The following is a 24,474-nucleotide window of genomic DNA, read 5'->3' as shown; positions in this document are numbered from 1 at the left end:
TTATGTGATGTTGGATTACTTTGGTGTGGTATGTGATAAGGCTCAAGCTAATTACATCAACCCCTTTAAGTTTGCCTATTCTGCAGGACAATGTTTGATAAATCCATTCCTTCTGTGGTCAGAGGGGTTGCACCACAGAATATGTACCTTGACTCAGTAGGAGTCATACATTCTTCTTTCTAAAAGTCCAGACATATAGACAGTGTTAGAAATTGGGTCTCTAGTTGGCAGAGGTATACACCCTTGTCCAAGTAGGGGGCCACAATCCTAGTCAAGGTAAGTCACACACAGTCAAAATTATCCTGTGCCCACCCTCTGGTAGCTTTGCAATGATTAGTCAGGCTTAATTTAGAAGGCAATGTATTTGTGCAATAAATCATACAGTAACACAGTGAAAACACCACACAAATAACCCACACAGGTTTAGAAAAATAGATAATATTTATCTGAATAAAATTAGGTAAAAATTACAAAGATCCAATAAGCATAAGTTGAAATATGGCTTTTAAAAGAGTTGTAATCCTTAGAAATAAGCAGTTGTTTTTTTGCTACACACAGTAGCTGGTATGCAAAATAATGAATCACAGAGACCGCAGACAAAGAGATGCGTGGATAAATAGGGTGTTGCGATTAATTTCCGGTGCAACACAGACAATGCATCATTTCTTTCCACGCTGCAAGGGGTTTGCATCATTTTTGTGCATGCAATCTTGATTCATCACTGTGGTGCGGGGATAGGTTGACACTCAGGGATGATGCAGGGAAAATCTTTGATGCGCTGAAAGAAGGTACTGGGCTGCATCGATCTGGTAGGCAATGCGTCAAATTGTCTGTCACAAGGCAGACGCTGTGTCGAATTTCCAGTCGGGCAGCATCATTCCCATTGGCTGGGCGTCGATTTCTCGGTCACAATGCAGGCTTTGTGTCGATTTCAGAAGGCGGTGCGTTGATTTTCGACGCACAAGGAGTTTCCTGAAGAGATTAAGGCCATCATTATGACATTGGCAGTAAGTGCTGCTTACCGCCATGCTGACTGCGGGCGACATACCTCAATGCGGTGGTACCAAAATCCACACAATTACGCCAACAGAACTACGCCCACAACATCATTTCCCACGAATCACCGTGGCAAACATTCAACCGCAGTAAACCATTGGTGGTACATACCGCTGCGCTCAAAATATACACACATATACAAAACTATGCCACATTGGACAATTCAAACTACACACACCTGACACACACACAAACACCACACCCACACACACACCACTATAAAACACACACCCACATTACTCACAACCCCTTACAACTTAAGAAAATTGACAACTGAGCGAGAGACACGATAGGAGCACCCACAGAATCAGAGCCACAGAATACCATCACCCATACACCATCCACACACCTCACAGCACACACCCTAACACATCACCCCACACACCCTCACACACACCACTCACATTACACCCATGGCACCACAAAAACACCCTAGGTTCTCAGAGGAGGAGCTAAGGGTCATGGTGGAGGAAATCATCCGGGTAGAGCCACAGCTATTCGGATCACAGGTGCAGCCGACATCCATTGCTAGGAAGATGGAGCTATGGCAGAGAGTCACGGACAGGGTCAACGCCGTGGGACAGCACCCCAGAACAAAGGATGACATCAGGAAGAGATGGAATGTCCTACGGTGGAAGGTGTGTTCTGTGGTTGCAAGACACCAGATAGCTGTACAAAGGACTGGCAATGGACCCCACCTCCTCCCCTACAACTAACAACATGGGAGGAGCAAGTCTTGCCAATACTGCATCCTGCGGGCCTGGCAGCAGTAGCAGGAGGACTGGACTCTGGTAAGTCATACTGCATCCTGCGGGCCTGGCAGGAGTAGCAGGAGGACTGGACTCTGGTAAGTCAACTTTTTACTACTTTCACCCCCCCACCTGCATGCTCCCAACCCTACCCTCACCCCCATCAATCCACCACCTCACATACACCCCACCATCACAACCCACCCATCCCAATACCAAGCCCTGCATGCAGCACCAATGCATGGACCCCTGTTGGACTTTTTCCCTTACGCAGGGTCATCCACAGTCTTTTTGCCTCCTTCCTCCTGGTTTTTCTGACCTCTTGCTGTTGGCTCTAGGACTCTGAGCACTTTATCACTGCTGACCAGTGCTAAAGTGCAGGTGCTCTCCCATCTAAAGTTGGTATGATTGGCATATACCTAATTGGCATATTTAATTTACCTATAAGTCCCTTGTACAGTGGTATCTCTATACCCGGGGCCTGTAAATCAAATACTACTAGTGGGCTTGCAGTGCTGCTTGCGCCACCCACTGAAGTAGACTTTCAAACCTGTCTCAGGCCTGCGAGCGCAGGGCCTGTGTGCGCAGTTTTCTGCTACAGGGACCTGGCATCTAAATTTACTTGCCAGGCCCAGAACTTCCCTTTTACTACATGTAAGTCACCCCTAAGGTATGCCCTAGCTAGCCCTATGGGCAGGGTGCCATGTATGTAGAAAGGCAGGACATGTGCCAGGTTACGTGGCCTGTCCTGGTAGTGACAAACAGCCTAACTTGGTGTCTCACTGCTGTGAGTGCTGCCTTCTCATAGGATTGCATTAGAAATGCCCTACCTTATGTGTAAGGGGTATTGTCTGATTTATGAGGGGTAGCATAGGCGTGTTTGGTATGGTTGTGATGGTGATAATGAATGCTGCTTACTGATGTAAGTGTATTTTTTATTACTATCACAGAAATTCCACTTCTAGAAAGTGCACATTTATCTGTGCTTATGACTCTGGTGTTTTGCAGCTTGACTTCAATCCACGTCTGGGCAGAGTGACAGTTGGGGCTTTGTGCATACTTTTCGGACAGCCTGAACACAGGAAGGGTGGAGGTGTCACAGAGGTGCATCTGCATACAGAATAGTCTTCCTGGGCTGAGAGAATGGAGAGGCGGGGCACACCTACATTTGTAAAGGCTGTGCCCTGGCCTCACACAATAGGGTCGTTAACCCCCCACTGATGTTTGGAGCCTGTGCTGTAAGGAGAGAGGGGGCACACCCAGAACCAGTTGTAACTGGCTGGAACCTCCTCTCTCTACAATTGCAAAACATTGTAAGGACTGAGTATAAGTATAGGGGAATTTTCCCCACAATTTGGAGACTCTTGCAATCATCTTGGAACTGGACCTCAAAGGCTGAAGGGACTCACCAGGAACTGCCATGGACTGCTGCTGCTGTGCTGACCTGTGACCTGCCTGGTCACTGTGAAGGACTTGCCACTTGCTGCCTTTCCCTTGTGCTGGCCTGTTGCTGGGCCCTCCACCTGAGGACCTTTTCTTAAGACTCTGCTCCCCAGGGGCAGGGTGCTGTGGCCCCTGCATCCATCATTAGCACGAAGATCCTTTTTTTTTTTACTAATCGCTTTATATCTGGAGGCCTAGCGCTTGAGGTAGAAAATCGCTGCTTCTGTTGGTGGCCTAGCGCTTCAATCGCACTTTTTGCTGTGCCAAAGAATCACTGCCACGACCGGGTTTCCTTTATGGTGCTCGCGCTCTTGACAGAGCGTGTCCTGGTGCCCGAGATCACCGCCAGAGCCTGGGGAAGCTGTGTCTACGAAGCGCGAGGAAACGCGCTGTCCAGTGCCCTCGGGGCACGAAGAAAATCCTTTTGAATTATTGCGGAGCAAGCGTGCTCCTAATGGTGCCCCCGGGGCGAGGTCCACTCTTTAGAGCTCCCCCGGGGCACTGTAAGGCACTACCTTGGGCCGGAGCGTCATCCGGACGAGAGGAGAGGAGGAGGGCACTCCCTCGCCCATTGAAGCCTCGAAGGAATTCAGTTGAACTTCGGGCGGGCAGCAGCCTCATCGGAGGCTTGCCCGCACTGCAAATCTTTCAGTGCCCCTTCGAGGGCCAGTCTTAGCAGTATAGGTCTCCCCCCCACAGGGAAGGGCCAGGTCAGGCCTGGGGTAGACCCTCGGGGATCACGGTCCCCTGGAGGGGCCCGCAACAAAGTCAGAGGGGGTGCGTTACGCTCCCCTCCTTCCCCCTTATTGCAAGGATGTTCGACCCCCCTCTTGAGGGCTGGGTGAGGCCCGGGGGGGCCCCAAGTAAGCACGGGTCCCCAGAGGGGCCTGCGCACAAAGGAGAGGAGGTGCATGCAGCCCTCCTCGGGTCTAAAAGATAAGGGAGGCCCCCGTTTTACACAGAGGAGCACCGGGGGCCCCATTTTTTCACCTTATTCGCTTGTTGGGCACTGGAGGTGCCTTTTATCACCAGAACAGGTACTCCCTAAAAGGATCCATATATATCATCTAAAGTTCATTCTAAAGACTTTGCGAATTATTATATGTTGCCTACCTGTTTTATGATGTTTTTATACATGTGTGCAAATGTTCCCTTTATGGACATGCTTGCTAATATGTTTTTCTAACTTGCCATATGTTTTCTAATGTCCCTACTATGGGCATTTTTATGATCTGATTATGACAAGTGCTTTGGTGTAATAACGTGTTTGCCTGACTACTGCTTATGTTGCAGAATACTGAGTAGCCTGTGTGTTATGTGTGACTACTGCTGGTTTGCAGAGTAACTAATGTGTAATGTTCTGACAACTGCTAAGGTAGCAGGATAGTACTGATATTTGACGTTTAGTCTAATAATTGCGTTGTGTACAATACAGCATATTTTCATATAATCTGGTTTTGTGTTTCCTTTGTGGTGGGGATATTGCATCACATGTGTTGTGTGTGTTGTGCAAACGCTTCACACATTGCCTCTGGGATAAGCCTGACTGCTCGTGCCAAGCTACCAAGGGGGTGCGCAGGGGTTATCTTGGACGTGTAACTCCCTTTCTCTGACTAGAGTGGGTAAGTTCTGCCTGGCTGAGGTGCATACCCTAGCCAACCAGAAACCCCATTTCTAACAAACCCCATCACAGACCTGCATGGACTCCCATCACCACAGCATGCACACTAGTGACAATCACTTAGCCAACCAAATCACAACTCACACAAGCCAAATCTGCCTTGGTATTAACAATCACAGAGGGGAACATACCCATGCACAAGATGTCACACGCAGGAACAATAACACTGCATTTACATCCCCACAGGACCCCCACACAGCGTCACCGGAGAGGAGGAGCCAGAAACATCCATTCCCCCCACCCCCCGAAAGGGGCCCACAGTGATGACAGCACCTCTGCACGCCTGGATCAGGATGAGCAACCTGGTCCATCAGGGACCTCTGGACAGTCGGTGACCCAGGTACAGTCCTATACCACCACTACAGGGACCACAGGCAACCCCACAAACACAGGATGATCAGGGACCTAGGGAGAGTGGGCACATGGTTCAGGGGACAGAGGCACAGGACAACAGGGAAGCTGGGAGGACTGCTGTGTGACAGGGAGAGGACAGGCCAAGGGAACCGACTCTCCACGAGGCACTTGCAGGGATCCTGGGAGCATACCACCATTCCTAGGAGACCATGGGCCAGATACTGGCCAAGTCGCAGGAGACCCAGCGGCTGCAGGAGAGTCGTAACTTGGGGATCAGGGAGGACCTGAGGGACATCCACACCACCCTGCTCACCATTGCAGGGGTGCTGACAGACATGACCAACACCATGAGGGAGACAGTGGCACACCAACTGGCCCCTGACACTACCCACACCGATGAACAGCCCTCCACCTCTGCTGACACTAGTGGGCAGAAGGCCCCGCCACAAGAACAACAGGTCACCAGCACGCCTCCCTCTGCAGAAGGAGAACCACAATGCAAAAGGTACCTGCAATCCAGGCAAAAGCCAGAGAACATTGTCAAGACCCCCACCAGGAAATAAGTCTCCCCTGAATGTCACCCTAGTGTTCCACTATTGTCACGCTGTCCATCTTGAACTGCCATTGCCCAGCTCCCTATGCCTCCTTGTACAATGCATCTGTGATACCAATAGACTGGACTCTATCCTGGACATTCCTCCATCATCAACCCAGCCCATTGCAATACCTCCTGCACTTATTATCACATAAATAAACACCCTTGGAACTAATACAAGTATGGAGTCTGTCAAATGATTGAAATATGTATTCATTTAACAAGCTGTAAACATAGAAATTCATATGTACAGTTATAAATACATAGGTATGGCCTGTAGTGGGCAGCAGTAAACACACCAGGAGCCAGAGTAGGGCACAGAGATCTGAAAATAGAGATGCCAAAGGGTACAGCAAGTGGCCATAGACATAGGGAAATCAGGCTGCCATGTCCAATGTGTAACACAAAACTGCAATGGAAAGTGAAGTTACAGTGTCTTACCCATGTGTCACTGGAAGTACTGTTGAATGAGTGAACTTCTGTTGTCCACATCTTCTTCCTCTGCCCCCTCTTCCTCACTGTCCACAGGCTCCTCCATTGCCGCATGACCATCTCCAGCCTCATCGTCCTGCAGACAAGGCACCTGGAGTCTCAAGGCCAGGTTGTGCAACATGCAACGTTGATCTGGCACACCGCCTTGGGTGAGTAGCACATCTGTCAGATGGGGGCACCGGAATCTGGCCTTCAGGAGGCCAAAGGTGCGCTCAATGATCCTCCTTGTTCACCCATGTGCCTCATTGTAACGTTCCTCTGCCCTTGTCCTGACATTCCTCACTGGAGACAGAAGCCATGAGAGGTTCGGGTAACCAGGGTCACCTGTAAATATCGAGGGATACCTGTTAGCCAGACACTCACCCTTAGGGCCAACCCCACACTCATATACCAACAGACACTGGGTGGGGACCATGTGCTCACCTATTAGCCACACTCTGGAGTTGAGACATCACATATGGGATGCTGCTATTCCTCAAGATAAAGGTATTCATGCACAGAGCCAGGATACTTTGCATTGACATGAGAGATGTACTGGTCCGCCAGGCACACTATCTGCACAAATGGATCAAAGAAGGTATACACACAGTTCCAACACCGACGGGAGAAAAAGAGAGAAGGGGTTCTCTAGACCAAAGGTTTCCAAAAAAACGGGCAAGCAATATGCTTCAAGCAAGAGCCCTCACTCACCTAACGGTGACATGCTTCATCATAGGGCCATGCTCCTCGTCAGGCCGGCACTGCAATGCCTGACGGGCCCCTCATGGGGGCTCTTTGCCGGAGGTCTTTTGAAAATTGTTACGAAACCGGTCAAAAAATGAGGAAGGATTGGTATAGAAAAAGTAAAAGTAAAAATGACTAGGGGTTAAAAAACAACTATTTATTCTAGATATCAAAAACCCCTGACATGATTAAAACAATAAAGGGATATGGTAAAATAATGTCTACCCTCCCTTGAAAAATTTACAAATAGATCTCATAGTGAGAAAGGTACAAAGAGAGAGAACACAGAATCCCTGTGCCACTCTATCAAAGGTTCAACATGTTTCTGGCTTTTCTCGTCAAAAATGATCTCATGCGATTCTTCAGGACCTTAAATACGTACCTAATCCTTATGAAAAAAAGATAATCCGAGTTCCCTACTAGGGAAGTCAAAAAACCTAAAGAAATAAACAGGAAACCAATATCAAAGAGTCATGTATTCATCAGTCATGGTATCTTATTGCAATTCCAAGCGATACCCCTATACCCTCGTGGAAAAAACCAAACTAAGTGTCAGGTGACAAGGTGCCATAGTGATTAACTAATATAAGACACATGATATAGAAAAATCAAGGCTTACCCTCCAAGTATTACTGGTGGGCCCCATCGGGGAAGAATCAGGCTTAGAACTCCATTATAGTCTAAACATACATAAATATTCAAAAAAGAAACATTAAATGACACATGGACTGAAAAGATTATTATCGTATCAAGACCAAGAAGCAAGGTGCAGGGAAGCAATTCCAGTCCTGATGTCTGTAAAACAAGGGAATTGGACAGTCAGGAACACTCAGAAATAAACTAGAATAAAAATAAAAATAAAAATACAAACTGAACCCTAACTAAGGGGTAAACATGAACTTGGTTACCAAAAAGTCATAATCACGCGGGGATAGACTCATACATCATATCGACTTGCTAGGACAAAAGCCAAGACTGAGTCAGCAGAGGGGTAAATTAGTAATTAGAGCAAGCTCTACACATCCTTCTGACAGATAAAAGGAGAAAGAAAGAGTGTAGAGAAATAGCGCATTAGCTACATAACATTTCTTCAGAAGTGACCCAGTGATCTCCTAAAAAACATATATAACATTTAGGATAAGCAAAAGTCCATGAATAACGAGCCACACATCACATCATGTCGTACGTCCAAAAAGAGACATCGGCACATACAATACTCATGAATCCGGTTGTGATGATCAGGTGGTATGTGCAGCAAACCAAAGTTAATTCACCGCCGATAGTAGGGAGCACGTAAGTATATGGAAAAACAGCGTATTAGCTGCGTCGCCCGTAACCAAAAGAAATGGGCGTTAGTTTGTGAAAAGAATCGGACCAACTTGTCCGAAAGTTACGGGGCCACATATACTGGATATGATGGCTGCCCAAAGGGAAACGAGCAGGACTGGTGAGGACGCGTATAGTCCATAGCGTGTCTCACCTTGCTTTGCTCATTATTTAGAAATGCCCGCTTTTATAAATGTAGAGAGACAGATACACGCACGTTGGTAGGTATCTGATTAGAGTAGTGTTTTCTAAAGTGAAAACGACTCGCTTGTGACCACGAGGTTACTATAAACCTCTGTCTCTTCCCCCCCTTTTTGTTTTGTCACCCTGTCCTTGTGTGCATTAGCATCATCTGGCGGAGGAGAAAAAGCACCGGCAAAGGAGGGAGCTTCATCCCACATGGGCCTGGAGGCCGAATCCATCAACGGTGGAGGCACCAGTGGGACGGAGGGCGAAGGGAGGACCACGTCGGAGACAGGAGGGGACAGTTCTGACAGCGACACCTCGTGCGATGGAAGCTCCTTGGCGGTGGTGGACACCTCTGTGGCCACCCCAACTACAGGTACAGCATCCACCCCCTCTACCAGCACCGCCCTCCCATCAGCCCCTCAGCGAGTTTCCCGTGCCCGCTCAACCAGGAGGGTGGGCATCTCCTTTGCCCCAGGCACCTCAGGCCCTGCCCCAGTCAGCCCTGTTGCCTTCAGTGAGGAGGCTATTGACTTCCTGAGATCCCTCTCTGCTGGGCAGTCAACCATACTGAATGCCATCCAGGGCCTAGCAGGGGATTTGCAACAAACAAATGCATTCCTGGAGGGCATTCACTCTGGCATGGCGGCCCAACAGATATCCTTCTTGGCTCTGGCCAACTCACTGATGGCGGTAATTGTCCCTGTCTCAAGCCTCCCCCTCCAACATCCTCTACCCAGTCCCATTCCCCTCACCCCCAGCCTATCCCAAGCACACCTTCAGACCTGCATGCACCCAAATCAACACACAGAAGTGGCTCTGGCAAACACAAGCACCACACTTCATGCCACAGGCACTCACACAAGCACCATCCAGATGCAGACACACCAACATCCACTGCCTCCACTGTGTCACCCTCCTCCTCCTCGTCCACCTCTCTCCCAGTTGTGTCTCCACTCACACCTGCAAGCACTACATCCTCATCCACTACCTCCATCACCAGCACACCTATCACAACACGGCCCTCACTGGCAGTCACCACCCCCACATCCATGCACACGTCCTCTGTGTCCTCTACCACTGTGTCTGTGCCCCCTCCTCCCAAAGTACACAAACGCAAGCACTCAGACACCCAACAGATATCCACCTCACAACAGCATCCAGCCAATGCACCTGCACCCAAACACAGCAGACAGACACCTCCTACAACCACTCCCTCTTCCTCCACTCCCAAACCTTCACCCTCTTCCAGCCCCAGTGTCCCAAAAAGGCTTTTCCTCTCCACCCTTGACCTATTCATTGCCCCTCCCCCCATCCTTCACTTCAGGGCAGGGTGGGCAGAACCCAGCCCAGCACCTCAGCCACCCAGTCCACAGCCACTGTAGTTACTGCAGCTACTGCAGGTGTGAGAGGCTCCAAGAAGGCACCCGTCAACACAGCCATTGTGCCTGCACCACCTGCCAAGGGCAAGAAGGGGCTTCCAGCTAGCAAGGGCAGGAAGGGAACACCAGCCAGCAAGGGGAAGGAGGCACCACCAGCCAGCAAGGGTAAGGAGGCACCACCAGCTAGCAAGGGGAAGGAGGCACCACCAGATGCCAATGTCAGGAAGGAAACAGTAGCTGCCAACGGCAATGTAAAAGGAACAGAGGCTGCAGGCAGGATGGATCTGGTGCCTGGGGCTGGAGCAGCATCTGGGCAAACAACACCAGCCATGGTACTTCAGCTGTCCGAGGCTGCAGGGGAAGGGCTGGATTTTCCCCCCTCCACTGACAGCACCGTCACCTGCACCGCTGCCAGCACCACCACCTGCACCACTGCCAGCAGCAGCAGCCTCAGTGGGCAGTTGTCCGAGGCTGCAAGGGAAGGGTTGGAGCCTCCCACCACCACTGACAGCACCGCCACCTGCACCGCCATCTGCACCACTGCCAGCAGCACCACTGCCAGCAGCAGCAGCCCCAGTGGGCAGGCGTCCGAGGCTGCAGGGGAAGGGCTGAAGCCTCCCCCCACTACTGACAGCACCGCAGCCAGCCCCATAACTGATATCCACTGAGAAGCCGTCACTGCTGGCGAGCAGTGTGTAGTCGTGACTACATGGGCTGTGGTGCGCCCTGGGCCCTGCAACAACTGTGGGTGTGACACCCAGGTGAGAGACTGTGACCTTGCACCATCCAGGATCTGCATCACCGGGCACAAGGTCCTCTCAAAAACCAGTGGAAGAAGGCATCCACTCAGCCCCTCCTTGCCAGGATGAAGCACACTGGGCACAAGGCCCCCTCCAGAACCAGCGGAAGAAGGCATCCACTAAGCCCCTCCTTGCCAGGATGAAGCACACTGGGCACAAGGCCCCCTTCAGAACCAGTGGAAGAAGGCATCCACTCAGCCCCTCCTTGCCAGGATGAAGCACACTGGGCACAAGGCCCTCTCCAGAACCAGTGGAGAAGCCACCCATTAGAGAGACTGTGGCTTTGCACTCCCCAGAACCAAGCAGTGGGAAACCACTCACTATAGAGACTGTGGCTTTGCATTCCCCAGGACCAAGCAGTGGGCAAACCACCCACTTGAGAGACTGTGGCTTTCTACTCCCAAGGACCAAGCAGTGGGCAAATCACCCACTTGAGAGACTGTGGCTTTGTACTCCCCAGGACCAAGCAAGGGGCAAACCAACCACTTGAGAGACTGTGGCTTTGTACTCCCTAGGACCAAGCAGTGGGCAAACCACCCACTTGAGAGACTGTGGCCTTGCACTCCCCAGAACATCACAGAGGGCATGTTGCCCCCTCTAGGAGCAGTGGCATTGTACCATTTTCCGGGCTGAAGTGCCCCCCATTCCCCTTACCCCTGAGGTGCCTGTGTATCTTCGACCTGATGCCCCAGCAGTGATCTCTCCGTATTGAGACAGGAGTCAAATGTGGCCTTGGTCTATTTGTTGTGGCCCTGTGGGCCATGGACATTTTAGAGTGGTCATTGTCCCTCCATTTGTATATATTGTACATACTGTTTTGTGCTTTAAGGACATATTTATCAAATGTGTAATATTACAATGACTTTACTCACTTAGTTTAGTCCTTGTGTTGTTCCTGAGGGTTATGGGCTGGATATGTCATGCAGTTGCATCTGTTTGTGTGTATGTTGTTGGGGGTGGGGGTGTTGCATGTAGCTTTTGTGCCACTCTCTTTTTCCTCCCCCCCTTCCTTGTGTGCTAGGTGCAGTACTCACCATGATCGTCTTCACCGCTGTTCATGTTCCTGGTGTAGGAGGAGGTAGACCAGCATTGGAAAAATGTGCAACTTGGGATCTATGGCGTTGTGGTTCTTCCTTGAGTGTCGAGAGGTGACTTGTTTACCTTCTGTGTACTGTTTCCGCCGTGCTGTTGATGGCGTTGGTACCGCCCCAGAAAAGCTGGCGGATTGGCCTCTCATAATAGAGTGGGCGGTACATTGTCTTCCACCTGGCTGTTGGCGGTTACCGCCGCTGTGCTTGTTGCTACCGCCATGTTGGTCGGTGTGTTAAAGTGGCTGTCTGTGTTGGCGTTTTTTTGCCATGGTCAAAATTTCATTTTTTTTACCGCCAACATGTTGCCGGTATTACCGCCGCTTTATCACCGACTGCCAAGGTTGTAATGAGGTCCTAAGTCTTTTTAGCCCTGAGACTTCAGAAAACAGGAGGCAAGCTCAATACAATTTCTTGGAGACCACTTTTGGGGAAGGCAGAGCCCTTCTCAGCAAAGTCAGATGCCAGGAGAGCAGTAGGGCAGCAGCCCTTCTGAGCAAAGCAGCCCAGATGAGTCCTTTGGACAGACAGGCAGCTCCTATGACAGGGTGCAGGTGTAGATCCAGAAGTGTCTAAGTTGGTCAGGTCAGAGGCCCAGTTTATATACCCAAAAATGCCTTTGAAGTGGGGGAGACTTCAAAGAGTGGTTTTGAAGTGCACAATTTCCCCTTTCAGTTCAGTCCTGCCTGCCAGGGTCCCAGTAGGGGGTTTAGCTGTACATTGTGTGAGGACAGACCACTGGCCTTTGAAATGTAAATGTCAGGCCCTCCACCTTACCAGCCCAGGAGGACCCATTCAATATGCAGATGAATGCAGGTGTGGCTGAGTGTCCTGCGTTTTTGATTGTCTGGGTGAAATGCACAAGGGAGCTGTCAACCAGCACAGATCAGATGTTGGTTAGAGACAGGCTGTAAGGCACAGATGGTTCTAATTGCAGAGAAATGCTTACTTTCAAAAATTTGCATTACAAAATTAGTAATATAAGATACAACCTTGCCAATAAGCAGGATTTTCCATTACCATTCTGGCCATATTACAAATGACCTGGTTACCCCTTTCAGATCAGAATCTACCATTCAAAAAGTATATGGGGGCAGTCTATGAAAGGAGCAGGCCTCACATTAGTGGAAAACAAATTTAGGAATTGTTCACTGCCAGGACATATAAAAATCATAGGTACATGTCCTGCATTTTACTTAAATAGCACCCTGCCCTATGGGCTACCTAGGGTCTACCTTAGGGGTGACATACATGTAGATAAAATTGAGTTTAAGGCTCGGCAAGTACTTTTAAATGCCAAGCCGAAGTGGCAATGAAACTGCACACACAGGTCTTGCAATGGCAGGCCTGAGACATGGTTAAGGGGCTACATATGTGGGTGGCACAATCAGTGCTGCAGGGCCACTAATAACATTTAATGAAGAGGCCCTGGTCACATGTAGTGCAAATTACTAGGGACTTATAAGTATATTAAATATGCCAAATGGGTATGAGCAAATGTTACCATGTTTTAGGGAGAGAACACATGCACGTTAGCACTGGTTAGCAGTGGGAAAGTGTCCAGAGTCCTAAAGCCAGCAATAATGAGGTGAGAAAAAGAAGAGGAGGAAGGCAAAACGTTTGGGGGTGACCCTTCGGAGAGGCCATTTTCCATCAGACATCCTGCGTACTGTACACTTGAATAACACTTTTAGCATGACCAGACACTTGTACTAATGTGTTTGTTTTTAATGCTTGTGATCCTGAACAGGACACTGTATTTCGAATATATTCCTGATTGCACAAGTAGCTTGTGTCTTCATCATATGGTTCACATGGTTTTTCATCTCTATGTAGCAAAATGTGGAAATTAAAAAAGCAGACAATGAGTTTGTGCTGGGTGAATTTATTACAATGTTAATGCAGAAAATACATTTTGGACAGAAAGGGAAACAAATGTAAAGTGAAGGGGTCAGTCATGATGAATTAAATCATTGGAGTAGATGCCACACAATTGGGAGTCCAAAGTCTAGAATACTCCTCCCATTGGGACTGGTAGGAGGTTGAGGATCAGTCAACAGAGTGAATGTGTGGCACAGAAAGGAGATCCTTTATGAAGAGGTCTCTTGCTGGAAGTAGTGGGGGTCTTGCCATTCGTGCCTCCTGGATTCTTTGCTGGATGTCCCAGCTTGCATGGTGGAAGGGGATCTGCTGTAAAAGAGGCAAGGGTGTCGGGGCAGGTTCTTCCTCTGGCAGGTCCTCCCTTCCAGTGGCTGGCACCGATGTTGATGTGCCTGGTGTTGATGAGCCAAAGTAAGGGGAAGATTGCTTTTGAAAATCCCTGCTCAGGACTGTCTGAATGCCCCTCAGCGCCTCTGTCAGGGATGCCATGTTTGTATTGTGGGCCTCCAACTGTTCTTGCATGTCCTTATACATGTCTCTCAGTGGCTGCTTGATTTCCTGGAGTTCAGTTAAGACCTCGCCCATCACGCCTTGGGACACCTGATAGACCCCCAAGATGTGGCTGATGGTGTCCTGGCCAGGAGCAGCCCCAGTTGCCTCACCATGCTGGCCCTCAGCATCCCTCCCACGCACCCTACCCCCATGGGCCTATGCCCTTGACACAGGTTGCCCTCTCCAACTGGGTCCTGGAACCTCATTTTCCGAAGTGTTGTGCTGCAATTCAGGATACAGGACTTGGGGGCATGAGATGGTAGACACTGCTTGGTGCATAGGTTGGGGGCCGAATGGCTGCCTGTGATGTTGAGGCAACCTAGCTGGGAAGTGTTAATGTGGTGACACTGAGACTCGCTGTTGGTGTCTAACCAGGTGGCCTAGATGGACCAGACCCGTCCACCCCATCCAGATATCCAGGATTGTCTTCTTCAAGGAGGGCTTCATCCAGGGGGTAGTGGTAGTCCCTTTTGTGGCCTTTGTGTGCCCAGTGGCAGCTCGACCTGTTGATGTAAACGTACAATGTTACTGGTTATTTTGTGACATCTACTTCCAAAGGTTTAGTATTACAGTAAGCTTAGACATTGTATAAAGTTAAATTGCAGTTAAACCAATTGTGGTAAGTACCCATAGCATTGGTTGTTTTAATATACCATGACATTTGTGGAGCATGTCAGATCTTTTTGACTGAAGCAGCTGCTGAAATGTGCAGATCATTAGCACTTGGGAGGATGAGCTGAGAATTACATTTGTCACCATTGCAGGTCAAACAGTGGCTAGGCAACATATGGCTTTCACCATTTGGAGGCCTAGTTGAGTGTGATGCAGGCAGGCCCACAACTTTGTTGGATATGTGACTGGAGTCATCATATGCCTAGAGCAATGTGAATGTGTCTGTTGCCAATACCAATCTGGTGAGGAATCTTGAGGCATTAAGAATACTTGTTAGACACACTGGGTAAGGTGTCAATAGTTTCATCTTGGGTTAGCAGGTCAAGACAGAGCTAGGTAGACTTACATATCTCTGAAATGAGCATGATCTGTATCTTGGTCACTCCTAGGTGAGTAAACTACAATTGAGAGTTAGCAAGGGTCTTTGAACAAGTGAACACTGCTCTAGTGTTTGGTGTTAGAGAAGCAGTCCCTCTTGGGAGTTGCAGTCATGTCACTCTCTATACTACACAAACTTGTCAAACGTTATCTTCCCAGGTGAGTAAAATTCATTTGAGAGTTCACTAATAGATGGATTTGGGCGAGCGAACGCTGAGTTTGTGGTTGAAGTGGGAGAAACAGGGCTTATTGGGCTTTGCATTCAGGTCACTCCCTCTACTTCTCACCACTATACAAATGTTATCCTCTCAGATGTGTAAACTCCAATGGAGAGTTAACAAACATGAGTATTTGGGCAAGTGAACACTGGCCTCATGTTTGGAATGACAGAAACAGAGCCTCCTGGCCCCAGCAGTCATGTCACTCCCTCTATTTCACACAATTGATAAATGTTATCCCCCATATGAGTACACTTCATTTGTGAGTTGCCAAACCAAACAAGGGGATTTAGAGAAGAGAATACTGGACTGGTGGTTGGAGTAACAGTAACAGAGCCTCCTGGGAGTTGCAGTCATGTAACTCCCTGTACTATACACACTTTACAAATATTGCCCCAGGTGAGTACACTTTGTGTGTGAGTTACCAAACAGGGGTCTTTGGGGAAGATGACACTGGGCTGGTGAGTGGAGTAACAGTAACAGAGCCTCCTGGACTTAGAAGTCATATCAGTCCCTATACCACACACACCATACAAATGGTATCCTCTCAGTTGAGTATACTTCATTCTGATTTGACAAATATGGGTATATGGGCAAATCACAACTGGGCTAGTGTTTGGGGTTACAGCTACAAGGCCTTCTTGAAGTTACAGGCAGGTAACTCCCTCTACTTCCAAACACTTGACAAATGGTATACTCCCAGGTGAGTGAAGAGCATTGGAGGGATTACAAACAGGAGTATTTGGGCAGGTGAACCCTGTGCTGGTGTTTAGAGTTTCAGACACAAGGCCTGCTGGGAATTGCAGTCCATCACTCTCTCTAGTACACACACTATACAAATGGTATCCTCTCAAGTGAGTACACATCAATTTAAAGATACGAAAAAATTGTATTTGGACGAGAACATTGGACTGGTGTTTGGTTTTACAGACACAGGACCTTCCTGGACTTAGTAGTCATGTCACTCCATCTACTTCCCACATTTAACAAATGGTATCTTCCCAGCTGAGTAAACGTTCATTGAGAGTTGCTAAACAGCGGTCTTTAGACAAGTGAACACTGTTCTGGTGTTTGAAGTCAGAGAATCAGTGACTCCTGTGAGTTGCAGTCAGGCAATTCCATCTACTTCCCACACTTAAACAATGTTCTGCCCGAGGTGAGTAAACTTCAATTGGGAGTTGACAAACAGGGTTCTTTGGTCAAGAGAACACTAGCCTTGTGTTTGGAGTTAGTGAATCGGGCCTGCTAGGAGTTGCAGTCATGTCACTCTCTCTACTACACACACTATGCAAATGTTATCCCCTAGGGGAGTCCACTTCAATTGATACTAGTGAAACAGATGTATTGGAGCATGTGCCCATTGTGCTGATGATTTGAGTTACAGTAACAGGGCCTCCTGTGAGTTGCAGCCAAGTCAATCTCTCTAATACACACACGACCAATGTTCTTCCCCCAGGTAAGGACACTTCAATTGAGAGTTCACTAGCAGTTGTATTGTAGCATTTGACCACTGTGCTACTGTTTGTAGTTACAGGAATAGTGCCTTCTAGGAGTTGTAGTCATGTCAGTCCCTGTACTACACACACTTGACAAATGTTATATTCCCAGGTGTGTATCCTTAAATTGATAGATAACAAACAGGGGTATTTGGACAAGGGAACACTGGTCTGGTGTTTGGAGTTATAGAAACAGTGCCTGCTGGGAGATGCAGTCATGTCAATCCCTGTACTACACACACTATACAAATGCCATCTTCCTAGGTGAGTACACTTCAATTGAGAGTTGCCAAGTAGATGTCTTTGGACAGGGGAACACTGGGCTGGTGCTTAGAGTAGTAGTAAATGGGATAAAAGGTGAGCTATGAGCACACATGCCACAGCACTTTGGTGAAATTTTTAGTGGTGTGACTTACCAGACTCCACTCCCCTAGGTATTCCTGTCGAGCCCTTAGGATGCAGGATGGCCAATACTTTCTCCCCCCAAAGAAAGAGATGTTATGGGGTAATGGGAGGGCCACCGCCAGTCTTCTTTGCTTGCAGCTGTTGCCTGGAGACCAGGGAACGGACCTTGCCCTTGAGATTGTTCCACCTCTTCCTGATGCGCAGGGTGGTGGTTACAACATTCACTCTGTCAATGATCCTGTCCCACATTTCAATTTTCCTACTGAGAGGAATATGCTGGACTTGTGCTCCAAACAAATGTGACTCTACTCTTATAAGTTCATCCACAATGACTCTTAACTCATCTTCAGAAAAACAGAGATTTTTGGACCGTGAAATGGTGGAACAAAAAAGAAATGGGTGACAGTGGCCTACTAAACAGGGGAAGTATAAAAGGGTGTGAATGGACAAAAGTGGGTGCAGGGTGTTCAATGGGATGGTGAAAAAATGGGTACCTAGTATATGGACTCCAAGAACCAAAAGCATTCTGGCTTCTATGTTTTGCTATGAAAATGCAAAGGATTGTGGTGTGTGAAGGGGTCTGTTTTATAGTGTCCTTTGCAGGTGTGTCCACTGTGGCAATGTGTGTCAGTTGTGTTGTTTTTCAAATTCATCCAATGTGCTGCTGTGTATTACTCTGCTGACTGGGAACCACTGTGGTTTGGACCGCCATTGGCCGACCGTCACAGTGACTGTGTGCTTGTAATAAGGTCGGTGGTTGGTCAAGGTGCTGTTGGCGCTGGAGGTCGGACCACCTATTTCCAGGCTGCCGTGCCACTGGCGGTCTGCCTTTTTTAGTTGGCGGTCCTGCCTGTATGACTCGTAATAGGGCAGTATGAAAGACTGCCAACATGGTGGTCTTTTCAGGACCGCCAACATGGCTGTCTGGCAATCCATCCGCCAAACTCATAATGAGGCCCTTAGTATTAACTTGGAGTTTGTGAATGGCAAAAAAGTAGTAAACTAACAGAGAAGTGTAAGTTTGCCTTTGTGAATCAGGCCTTTGATTTACTTGGTTAATTGCCTCATTATATTTCATTAGGTTACATTATTTCCATCCTTATGATTCCATGAGGCCCTGTGTGGATAGTGTTCCAATATTCAATCCGACCCTAAAACTTGTATATATTTGCCATTTTGCATCAAGTATTTAGTTGTGTATGTATTAAAGTACTTTTCCTTTTAAAATAGAAAAACATTGACTGTAAATTGATTTATTGAGTGTTGTGGTAAGTATTGCTGACTTCTGAGCTTCTAGCCCATAGTACCTGCTAGCTTTGGAATACTCTGTCATGCTCCCCTGAGAGTTTAGTATCAGAATGGTTACTTGGTTCACAGTTTGAGGGGGGCCCATGGTATAGAAGCCCTACGATATTCTGTGCGAAAGTCTCCCATTGACTCAATTCAGGCCCAGTAATGAAAGCCCTAGGATTGCACAAACTGCATTACTTACAAAAATGTTGCCATTAAATAGTGTTTGTAATATCCCACAAGAATGTAATTTTGTTAGAGAAAAAAATGTGGTGCATGCGAAAATCCGGATTTCTGGTTTAAGTCACCAAAACAGTAGTTACAAAATAACTAGAGTCACAACAGGAAAAGGAAAATTGTTTGGACATCACACATTTCTCAAGCAAACATTGGACACCTGAACATCAGAGCGATTAAACAGGCATGCTTGAAGCTAAACACTTACACATACGTGACAACAAAACAAACTTGCTCATCAGGGTAATTCACAGTGCCATCGGGTTCACCTATGTAACATTCATTGAGGGTGACACTGTACCCATACCATACAAATGACATTTGTACTCCAATGCTGAACAGTGTTTTGCACCCACAGAAGAAAATACTGATTGCTGTCCAGATGGCTGTCATAAAGAAGAGAACTCTTGCCCACGGGAAACAAATCATTGTTGTTAACCCAATACCAGCCCCTGAGGCTGTTACCAAAGCTAGTGTACCAAACACAAAAGCATTACATCCACGTTGGATTCAATGGGCAACCTCCCTGACGGTCACTGATGTTGATTATGTTTTTGATCCAAAACTACATACCCAAGAAATCCTTCAATATGAACTTGAATACCACATGTCCACTAACACCTTGTCTCTTGAACAATATTGGATCATGATTTATACTGATGGCTCAGTCCAAGAGCTGTAGGTGCCCAACACCAATACTATTCAGCTGTTTGCAGGGCAATGAAGGACGGCAAATTCTTTCCTCATCAGACCTACACACAGACCCTAGGAGACTGCACAGCACAACTTGCAGAACTTAAGGATCTAATCTTGGCACTGGAACACACTGAACCTGAACTTTCTACTTTTATTGTGTGTGATGTGCACTACTGTGTCCAGTCCTTCAATGAATACTTATACTATTGGCACCTAAATGGGTTTAGAGATTCAAGGGGAAACACCATAAGACACAGATTCTTGTGGGGGAAGGTAGCAGATCTTAAAGACAAGCTACCAAAAGCTCATGTAGTTCGTAAGTTGGGTCACCAACATGTTGGAATAAACGTTATAGGAAATATTTTAGCTGATGAAGCAGCTAAATCAGCAGTAGCTACAGCTTCTTACGAGACTGGATGGCGAAGCACTTGCTGCTATGAAAGCGTCGACTGACTACAAGCCATTACCTAAAGCATATCCTGCAAAATATTTCTATCACTCAAGTGTCCAAAACATTGCATTTACAAAAGTATCAAGGGTGAGTGATTGTGTGATCCCAACCAAGACCAGAGATTAAATCTCATCAAGGAACACATGAGGGCGTTGTTTCTGCCCATGCTGGTGCAGCAACTATTATCTCACTGTTGCAAAAATGCTATTGGTGTACAGGTTCATAGAAACAGACCAAACAGTATGGGCCTGATTAGGACTTCGGTGGAGGGGATTACTCCGTCCCAAATGTGACGGATATCTCACCCGTCAAATTACAAGCGCGTTATATCCTATTAAACTTGTCAACCATAAAATGCACACCACAGTCACCCACTTTAGTTTCAAACAAGCCACTTCAATTTGTGAATCTGGACCATTGTGGTCCCTTACAACCTTATGGTGCGTACAAATACATTTTAGTCGCTGTTGACTCATGCTCCAGATTTCTATGGGTATGGCCACAACAATCAGCTGACACTCAAACTGTTATTGAAGATTTTGATGTATTTATCAGGAATTATGTTGTTGCAGCATTGCACTTGGACCAGGGCCCTGCTTTTGCCTTAAAGGCAATCTGGAACACCCATGGCAATGATGGGTGTTCAAATGCATTTCTCGTCTCCCTACCATGCTGAGAGAAATTCTGTTGTGGAGCAGAAAAACTGAGACTTGAAGCAATCCTTAATAGCTAGAGTATTAGGTGCAGGTCGTAGTAGGCTGCACAACCTCTATGGAGTCCAGAGGGAACTAAACAATCTGCACAGAAGGTCTTTGACTGGATAAACCCTGTATGAAGTGTTGTTTGGGATACCTATGTATGTCCCAGATCTTGATAGCTCTGGCGCAGTGGCAGCAGAAACACTTTTTGGTATAAATGAATGTGTCACTGTCTTGCAGGAATTACAATAGCTCCATGGTGAAAACCCATCTGTACTTGCTGCCACCTTGGAAATGAGGGATTTGCCAACAACATCCACTGGCTAGATCCCTAAACTTGGGGATCTAGTGCGTGAAAAAATTGCTGTAAAGAAGGAATTTTGCCCATCATACAGAGCACCAGTTCCAGTCCTGGAAATACATGGTACGAGAACTATTACCTATCACTGCTGCCTGGTTCTAAAGAAAACCGCTTAATCTCAATTGACAATGTCAAATTACACAGTGTGGGCAGTCCTGTACAGTAGACCATGAGGACTCCTGGGTAGTTCACATACCACTCTCATTGCCATTCAGGATGTACCTCTACAAGCACTCAACAATGATGAGAATACTTCCCCGAGCCTGGGGAGGGTGGAAAATGATCTTTCATTAATTCATGTCATGACATCATCAACAAGAAATTTCCAAAATTCCGAATTATTTTTTAAATTCAACACAAGCGGATAGAATCATTTGCTACGAACCACCAAGGGATACATCCTCCAGTTTTCCTTCAGCTAAACTGCCTCAAGTTTCTGCACAAACTTCTTCTGGTTACTTTACTGTCATTAACAAATTGTTTTCAAACTCTTCAGAATCATCTGCTTTGCCTTTCTGCTTTGTATTGGTTTTGTGATCGTCTTCTTTTTGCTGATACATAGTCATTATCTTTTTTAACACTCTGCTGCTGAACTGGTAGATGAAGCTTTAATACCTTACCTAGCTTTGTATAAGGTCTGAAGAGACGTGTCCCTTGTGAGCATTTCAGCTGTTGAAAATTCCTGATGGGATTGTTTGGGCTAAAGTACTGTTTGATATCTTTGACCCTACAGAATTGATTTAAATCCCATATGTATTCAAAGTATCTATGAAAGATGTTATAACACCAAAGGTTGTTTCTGATAACTGGGATGTAAAATAATTGATTCTAGGCTTTCTGGGCTCAAATATTATACTGTATTTGAAAGTGAAGATGTTTATATGACAACTGCGAATTAAGGGGAAATGTTTTGTTATCACTATTAAGGACACCATTTTCTGCATGGAGCTAATTCCCTGAGAATAGTTTATAATTACACACAATGGGGACTTTGTCTGACACCACCTGTAGGGAGTTCAAAAACATGATGTACAAAAGTTCTCTTATTTTACTGCCCATTATGTTAAAAATGCTGAGTCTTATTATTTGAAATTGTCACCTTCAAAATACAGAACATTTTGTTAAGTGACAAAAAATGGATTTATTCTCCTTCCTTTGTTTCCCAGCTGGCTATAGAAGGCTATGAATATTGGTTGAAGTCAATGACTGAAAAAGTGACTAAGAATTGACTAACAAAGAGGTATTTCTTAGTGGCAGTGAATTTGAGACTTTTGTGAGCCATTTGATGATTTGTAAATATCTGTCCTTGCATGGGGCTTGTAATGCTTTAGAAGCAAACTTAGCCTGTATTCCTGTCCCTTTGATTTGCCCAGTGGTCCAGGTGCTCTGGAATGGGAGTTATGTGATGTTGAATGATGAAAGGTGCTGTGGTATGAGGGACGGCATGACCTACATGGTTTCGGAGTCTCAACTTGTGACTTGTTTCAGAAATGTTATTTTTGCCCCCAAGAGTTCAAAGAAGCAGATATATGGCTTCCTATTGCTACTTCTAATGGAAACGTTGACAAGATGAGCAGACTGAAGACTCTTTTGTTTCAAAAACACATGGCACTTACATCGGGCCGTGAGATTTATGACCTCCAAGTAGCAATGTTGTCTACAGAGATACAGTCTCTATTAAATATCCAGTTTCTAAAACATTTTGTTGAATTCATCTGTCACATATTTAATGCGCCCAACACCGTTGGGATTGTGCACTTTTTTAAGGCTGTTGATTCCGTTTTTTCTGCCATCTTTTAAACCGCCTTTGGAATTATACTTTCAGCCAATTCACTCAACCGCCTTTGGAGTAATACTTTCAGCCATCACAACAAAGAAGAATGATGAAGCTTTCTCCAGCCCACTGTCATGAACACATGATGCAGTACTTTGGAGCACCATTCCTGAAACAATTGCAGTCAAATTGGTCACTGTCTTTCAGACTGGTTCTCAATTGCCTGCAGTCCGTCCTCATCTCAATTGCCTGCCGCCCATCTTCAGATGTTTGTTGTGCCCATTCGAACATGCCGCAGAAGTGTGTCTTGCTCTGCAACACATACCTTTCTTGGATGCAGGTCTGATTGTGTTCTTGATGAGTGTTCATTGCCAGACGTGCCGATTGAGGTTGCAGTTGTAGCAGGATGCTTCCTATGAGCCGCCTCCATGGATCTACTGGCTCCTGGTGCTTTAACACATGGCACTGCATGGAATGCTGCATCCTCTGCTTGACCTAGGGCTGAGATATCAGATTATGGCCCACATTATGACAATGGTGGTAAAAACCGCTTACCGCTGTGGCGATGGCCACCAAAAGACTGTTGCAGCGGCTACCATCCATCCACCATAATATGACCAAAGCTGGATTTCCACCACAAGAAGGGTGGACATCCGGCTGTGGCCATACTGGCAGATGGTGCTAAGGTATCGCTGCTACCACCAGCAGCGCCACACCAGTAGACCGCCGCCAGCTGTATTATGAAATATAATACGGCCTGGCGGTGTTCTGCTGGTGGGCACTGCAGGCTGTAGCAGCGCCCCGTCCCGTCCCCTGCCAGAAGACCCCCTGGATCCAGGTAAGTCGGGTCTCCGACAGGGGAGGGGGGTGTTGTGTGTGTGTGTGAAGGTGTGTGCATGTATGTGTGAGTGTGTGCGTGAATGCAACTGTGTGTTTAGTGTTGTTTGCATGTTTGTATGAATGTGTGTGAGTGCTTGTATGAATGTGTGTGAGTGCATGTATGTATGGAAATGTGAATGTGTGTCTGCGTGTATGTTTTGATGTGTGTGCAGATGTGTGCGTGAATGGATGAATGCATGTGTGTATGTATGTGTGGATGAGTGTGTCTGCGTGTGTGTGTGAATGGGAACGTGGATGTAGTGGGGGCTGGAGGGATGTTTGGAGAGGTTTGGGGGAGGGGGCCTCCTATCAGTGACAGGGAAGGAATTCCCTGTCACTGATAGGGCCTACCTGCCATGGTTTTCGTGGTGTTTCGAATGCCACAAAAACCATGGCGGTAGGCAGGGTCATGATACAGCCAACAAGCCAATGTCATAATGTGGCGGTAAGTAGCCCCAGCCTGTTGGCGGTACTACCACCACATTAGCTATGAACGCCGGGGTCATAATGACCCCCTTTGTGTTCTCCTTTTCTTTTCTTACTGATGAGCTGGTTAACTTATCACCTGCCAGAGTGGGATCTTGCCTGAATTCCATCACTGTTGATGATAT

Source organism: Pleurodeles waltl, chromosome 10, assembly GCF_031143425.1.
Source record: "Pleurodeles waltl isolate 20211129_DDA chromosome 10, aPleWal1.hap1.20221129, whole genome shotgun sequence".
Lineage (NCBI taxonomy): Eukaryota > Metazoa > Chordata > Amphibia > Caudata > Salamandridae > Pleurodeles > Pleurodeles waltl.
This window is presented reverse-complemented; position numbering follows the sequence as displayed.